We start from the raw sequence: 7,578 nt of genomic DNA, 5'->3' as shown, positions 1-7,578 counted from the left end.
TTTTCCAACATGCTTGAGTTTTCACGCAGCGAGTGTCTGTTGCGTGAAACTCACTGCATGTGCTATATTGGTGCATTTTCATGTACCTAGTCGGCCATTGAAGTCAATGGTTGCGTGAAAACAACGGACAGCACATGGACGCACATCTGTATGCTGTCCGTGTTTCACGTATCAACTACATCTAAAAAAAAAAAAGTGCTTGCAAGTGCGTGAAAAACACATGCCACTCGTGGAGCACACTGATGCATAACGCAACACACGAGACCAGATTTCCGCGTGTTTTTTACACGCGTAAATCTGTCACGCTCGTGTGAATGTAGCCTTATACTGCAGGAGACTTACTTGTGTCTCTTAGGCATTGACCAAATTTGTAACATGTGCAACGTCGGGTTTCACCGTGTAATTTTGGGCATCTGATGAATTGTAACTTTTATTTTTATCAGTTTTTTTGTCATCGAGAAAGGTATATTTGTAGTTCCTTATTTTCTACACCCCAATAAATCATACGAAGCGCTTCAGTTGTAGCTTCGTTCATCAAAAATACATTTAAGCCCATCAGTAGCTTAACACTGAGAAGAAAATTTCTGAGCAATATGAAATCAAAAGTGTAATTTGCTGAGCCTGACTATAAGCCTACAAAGAAAAATCTGGTAATACAACATTAGGTAGAGTAAATGTTTTATATAGATGCAAATCAGTAGCTTAACACTGAAAAGAAAATTTCTGAGCAATGTTAAAAAAACACAAATATAATTTGCTGAACTTGACTATAAGCCTACAAAGAAAAATCTGGTAATACAACATTAGGTAAAGTAAATGTTTTATATAGATGCAAAACAATTAAAATTGATGATGATTTTTGCTATTATTAATAAGTCATTAGGATTTTCACATTATATATTTTTGTAATTGCACACAAAATCGAAAAATATAAATTGATAATAAATTTTAAATACTTACAAAAAATTATTTACTATCAATAATTTATTTTTTTAAGCTCTATTTTTTAAATTAACATTTTCAAAAATAGTCCATAGTTTACAATGTAGTCATATATCATATCTCACGGTCTTCTTAAACGAATTATCAAGTTTACCTGCTCTAGGATTGTCATGGATATGTTTACCGTTTTACCCAAATGACTCTCTTTAGTGCCTGTTTTACATCTGTATTCTGTAGACCAGAGGGTTCAAGGTGGGTGTAACTGCAGTATAAATGACTGTAAAAATCAACTCCACTTCTTTGTAATGGTTGGGAAATGTAATTAAATACATAAATAATCCTGCCACATAAAACATGGTGAGGACTAAGAGGTGAGCTGAGCAGGTGGAGAAGGCTTTACTTCTTCCATCACAGGACTTAATCTGCAAAATGGCGGCAATAATTTTTACATAAGACATTAAATTGCACAAAAATGGGGTGAATCCGAACAGCAATTCTAATCACTATCAAAAATATTTTTGTATTACCACAAGCAATCTCCAAGCATGATTTGACATCACAGATGGATCGGTGCATTTCATACGGATAACAGAAGGACAGCATGAGGCCGAGAATGTAACTAGGAAGGAATTTATAATCCAGATAGCCAAATGAAAGATACAAGCTTGATACAAACATTCCTAGTGAATATTTGGGGATAGTGTAAGGGTCTACAGATGGGTTGTGTAATTGTGTGTCCCTATATATTACTATACAAATAGACCAATTCATAAGAAGCCCAGTCAGATATAACAGAAGAAATCCAATGTAAATAAAAGATTCTGACTGAAAACGCCACAATATGAAAAGCTTAAAGATATGTTTGTTTTTCCATCACACAAAAAAGAAAAATATAGAAGAAGAATATACAAACCGCAGAGGCCAAATGATGAAGCTACGACATCACTGACGCCAAGGCAGAATAGAAATGACAAGATTTACTACTATAGGATTCATCCCTAAACATTTCATGTCCCATTCAATAGTAATATGAGTTTGATAAAGATGTTTTAAAAATTTTGCATACGATATTGAAATGAAGAGGGACGGATGAACAGTATCAATCTCCAAAACGTTTCTTCACATTTATCGGTTATCAAAAATGTTCCTATAATGTATACAAAAAGGAAATCAGAGATAAACATATGGTGGGGAGACGCCTCTTCCTTTGGCCGAATTCAGACGACTGTAGTATACGTCCTTGCGACGGCCGTTAAAACAACAGCTGTCACACGGAGGCATGTGTTTCAGTGGGGCCGTTCACACGGCCGTTGTTTCAACGGACCGTGTGAAGGGTTAGTTGAAAAAGAGAAATATCCTATTTTCTTCCGTTTTCACGGATCCCTCGATAGACGCAAGTCTATGAGGATCCATGAAATCAGGACCCGCACGGGTGTAATTCTCTAGCCTTCTTTACCTAAGATGAATTATACCTGTGGGAAAGAGCAGTTTTTTGGGAGAATACATCATCAATCCATATTAAACTTAAAATGTCTGTTCGCCTTTAAATACCATATATAATTTGCATACATACTTTGTGAATACATTTCAATACTCATCTTGTACTGATCCTAAGTTACAGACAGTATTCTACTCAAGAGCTACACTCACCATTCTGCTGGTGGAGTCACTGTGTATATACATTACATTACTTATCCTGTACTGATCCTGAGTTACATCCTGTATTATACTCCAGAGCTGCACTCACTATTCTGCTGGTGGAGTTAATGTGTACATACATGACATTACTTATCCTGTATTGATCCTGAGTTATAACCTGTATTATACTCCAGAGCTGCAATCACTATTCTGTTGGTGGAGTCACTGTGTGCATACATACATTACTGATCCTGAGTTACATCCTGCATTATACTCCAGAGCTGCACTCACTAATCTGCTGGTGGAGTCACTGTGTACATACATTACCTATTCTGTACTGATCCTGAGTGACATCATGTATTACAGTGATCTCCAACCAGCGGGCCATGGACCAATACCCGGAGCCGCGGATCATTTAGCACCGGGCTGTGGTATCTGGTATCCACCCTAGTTTCCGCAGTTTTTTGCCCGGAATGTCCGCTGCGGAAAACTGCTGAGCATTTAGCTGGCCTGCTTGGATGATGCTTCATCCCAGGAGACCGCTGCAGCCTGTGATTGGCTGCAGGGGCGGTCACATGGGATGAAAAGTCATCCCAGGAGGCCGGCCCTCTAACGTCATCCAGGCAGACCTCCTGGGCTGATGATTTATCCCATGTGACTGGCCCATACCTCCCAACCATCCTAGATTCAGCGGGACAGTCCCGCATTCTGGGTGGCGTCCCGCTGTCCCGGGCGACCGGGGGTATGTCTCGCTGTCAACTGTATCTGTGTCTTCAAGATGCAGATACAGTTGAACCCAATTCTGAAGCAGGGAACCATCAGCTCCCTGCTTCAGAAGGAGTTCAGAGCAGAGGGAGCTCCTCCGCTCACCGAGGATTACCCAGGCACAGCGCTGTGCTCAGGGACGCCCGTGACGTCACTGTCTACTCCTTGAGCGGAGTCTCCATTGCCAGTGCTCTGGCCAGGGATTCCGCTCCTAGAGGAAATCCCTGAGGTCACTGTCCATATATGGACATTGATGTCAGGGGCTCCTCCTGGAGTGGAATCCCCTGCCAGAGTCGGCAACGGGGATTCCGCTCAAGGAGTAGCCACTGGCATCACTGTCCATATATGGACAGTGACATCAGGGCTTCCCTCTAGGAGCGGAATCCCTGGGCTATGCTCTGGCTGGGGATTCCGCTCCTAGAGGTAGCCTCTACAGTGGGGGCGTGGTGGTATCTTCAAGGGGGGTGTGGCACTATCAACATGGACACCGTGGCACTATCTACAAGGGAACTGGCACTTTATATGTGGGCACTAGGGGTAGCTTTGGGGGCATTACACTGTATAAGGGCAGCTAGGGGACATTATACTGTATAGGGCATTATGCTGTATGGGGGCATTAAGCTGTATGGGGCAGCTATCGGGCATTATACTATATGGGGCAGCTCTGGGGGCATTATACTGCATGGGGCAGCTATGGGGGTATTATGCTGCATGGGGGCAGCTATGGGACATTATGCTGTATGGGGGAATTTGTTTGGAAATTAAACCTCATGGGGGCATCTGTGTGGACATTATACTGTATGGGGGCAGCTGTGTGGGCATTATACTGCGTGGGGGCATCTGTGTTGGCTTTATATTGTATGGGTGCATCTATGGGGGCATTATACTGTATGATGGCAGCTATTTGACATTATACTGTGTGGGAGGCACTATGGGAGCATGATACTGTGTGGGCTGAACCAGGTGTGTATGGGCAGGAATTGGGTGGGATTAGAGGAATGGATTGAAAGAAAAAAAATCAATACACAAAGTTTATTTGCTAAATTCAGAGACCCCTTTTAATATATCAGCACCTTCTAAAATGCTTACAGAACAAATATTCATCTCAGTGCTTACTTCAACAGAGCTCACAATGTTTATTCCCTACCTCATAGGGCCGATAAAAGTCTCAGTAAGTTTTTTAGTATTTTGAGGACATCGAGAAAACTAGAGGAACCCATAGTAGTGCCGATACAGAGAACATACAAACTCAATGTAGAAGTTGTCCTAGTCAGATTGAAACCCATGGTAGCAATTCATGCATTATAGTGGCAATGCTATCAAGCCTCCTAGAGAGACCGTGAGCATTTTTGTAAAAACATTGATGGTCACCATTACAGTAGACCATAGAGATTAGCATATCTTACCTCTGAGTGTGACTCTGAATGGTCTTTCATCTGATGTTACGTTCTCTCCATGGCAATTACCAATAATTCCAGAATTAGAATCTTTTTGATTTCCTGCTCCCATTGCAATTATGTGAAAAATATTAAATTGAACTCATGGGACCTCATTTTGTGAATTGTATAGTTTACATATTAGTGTTTGGGGAAAAAAAATTATAATCTGTACAGTGGTGCCACAGTCTATGTTTTGGATTTTTTGGGGGATAATTATAATGGGGATGATGTGACAATCATGTTTTGCAAATCTCATGGGGCCTGTAATGTTTAAAGGGGTCGTACAGCTCTCGGCTGATTTAGCCATTCTCATAGACCAGTTAGAGGGTTACAAATGGCAATATATCGATCATAAGCCATAATGAACAACAAGAGGTCCTCCGTAGTGGTCACGTGTAGTAAGAAGTACAACTGGGTGAAGGACAATGTATAGTACCTACTCCGTAACATATGAACCAACTTAGGGACTGTGGTTGTTGTGTAGCAAAGGTCAACAATGGATAAATTGCACAGGATTAGATACATGGGGGTGTGTAAGTGCTGATCCCTGTATAGCACTAGGATGGTAATCAAATTTGCTATCATTCTGGTCAGATATACCAAGACAAAGAAAACAGATAAAAACTGCTTATTCTCTGAGCACATAGTAAATGTCAAAACAAAGAAATGATAGGTGTAATTCTCCATGACAATGGCATCTTGTAAAGTATTATTTGACTACATTTTTTTATATTTTTCCCAAAAATATTTTATTTTATTATTTTTCACCTTTTTTTTGCTGCGGACATTTTAATTATTCATATCTAGTAGTTGTTTTCTGCAGTGTTGATATCATATTTTCTGTATAAACTGCAATAACTTTATATCCTCCGGGTCAATTACACATATAAATTAAATCTCACATTGATAACTACTTGTAGGAGAGACGACTTAACTTTTTGTTATTTCCTATGAAGACTTGGCCATCACCTCTTCCATTGGCTGTGGAGAGAGGAGGACGTCTATATGAAAATATCCAAACTCTATATAGATATTGTTTTGGCACCAATACTAACCATTATTCCTTTAGCTACACAGTGATCCTAGACTTCGACCTTTATATACATTTTATGGTCGCCCCTGAGATATATTTTATCAGTCTTTTATTACAATATAACCCTTATTTTCTCAAAAATGTTGCACCTAAATTTTTTCAAACTCTACATCATCCCTTGCCCACACTAGGCCAGAGCTACTATATGTATAACAGAAGTTTCTTCACTCAGTGCTAAGATTAAGCTAGGTGCCTAATTCCTACATCTAAATACTTTGGCCAAGGCAGAGTGGCTTGTTGGCACCCGTTCCCCTTTTTCTGGGCACCTCCTGTAAGATTTGTGAGAAAAATTTTTTCCTACTGACTTAGCCCTTAAATGCCTCAATGGCTTAGTTTACATTTTTTATTTGAGTTTTTTTAATGTTAATATGATATTTTTTTCAATTTTATTATGTTATTTTGCTTTTTCCATCCACTTGTTGGAGACAGGAACTTATAATAAAGCAGCTTATCTACCTACGATTTGCAGGATTTAGCGAGAGCGTAATATGAGCATTTACAGTTATAATCTTTGAGTACTTAATAATCTATGTTTCAGAAATTAGTCTCTATTCCATTTGTATCTTCGATGACGTTTCCGGTATTTTTAATGGCAACAATAGTGCAGTCTGCAGTGCTATTCTTGTTGTCAAAAATACCAGAAACCCAAAGGACCTCATTAAAGTCAATGAGGATCTGGCATAGCTGACATGGCTCCGTTAAGCCATGACGTTAATGTGAACAGAGCCTTATGCTTATTAAATATGAGTAAGTTGTATTACATTATTATTACTACTGTTGGTATGATTATTAGTTGTAGTAATTGTGGAGTATGGTAGTAGAAAGTCATAGCTGCTAATATTAATCATTATCAATTACTGTATCTTTGTTTAAGTTCACAATAGTTTTTATTTAATCTATGGGAAATATATACAACGTTTTATAATATTATATTATATTTATTATCAAATCTATCATTCACATTTTTTGAATGTCATTATTTTTCTAGAACTTTCTTGCAGTGACATGCCATGTATAATAAGCACATTTTTTAAATGTAATTTACATTTTTTATTGTTACGCTTTTTATGTTCCTTTATAATATAAAACATCGAAATTACATCCTAACACCTAGTCAATAAAAGAAAAAATTAACCCATTCAGTAGAGAATAAAATTTAGTCTGTATTATGTTTTTAAAGGTCATAGTTTGGAATACATCAGATCAATTTAAATTATATAATTGTGTACCTTAAAGGGGTTGTCTGAATTACAAAACTAACTTTTAAATACTCTATTAGGGTATTCTGAGTTAATAGAGAAGGTCTCCTGTGCAGGGTTAAAGTCAACCCCCTTCAGGCACAGCAACATATGTACGAGTGTGCCTGTGCCTGGTCCTGCAGCTCATTCTTGCTCAGCCCTGTTTACTTGAATGAGCATAGCTGCCGTACCTGGCACAGGCACACTCGTAGGTACATTGCTGTGCCTGGATAAAAAATGAAGGGGTTGTTACGCTGCAGCAGCCCCTTCATTCTTCTGATTGGTGGGCGTCTGAAGCTAAAACCTTTTTGAGACAGGTGATTTACTGTCTTTAAACTAATGTTCTTGGAGGGATTGTCTGCGATAATAGGGTCTTCTATTTCTCCATCTTGTCTATGCATCTGTTATTCAATCGAATGGGGTTGAGCTGTAATACCAGACGCAGTCTATAGAAAAGAGTGGC

The sequence above is a fragment of the Rhinoderma darwinii genome, chromosome 6 (genome assembly GCF_050947455.1).
Source record: "Rhinoderma darwinii isolate aRhiDar2 chromosome 6, aRhiDar2.hap1, whole genome shotgun sequence".
Lineage (NCBI taxonomy): Eukaryota > Metazoa > Chordata > Amphibia > Anura > Rhinodermatidae > Rhinoderma > Rhinoderma darwinii.
The sequence above is the reverse complement of the archived record's forward strand: the minus strand, read 5'-3'. Positions refer to the sequence as shown.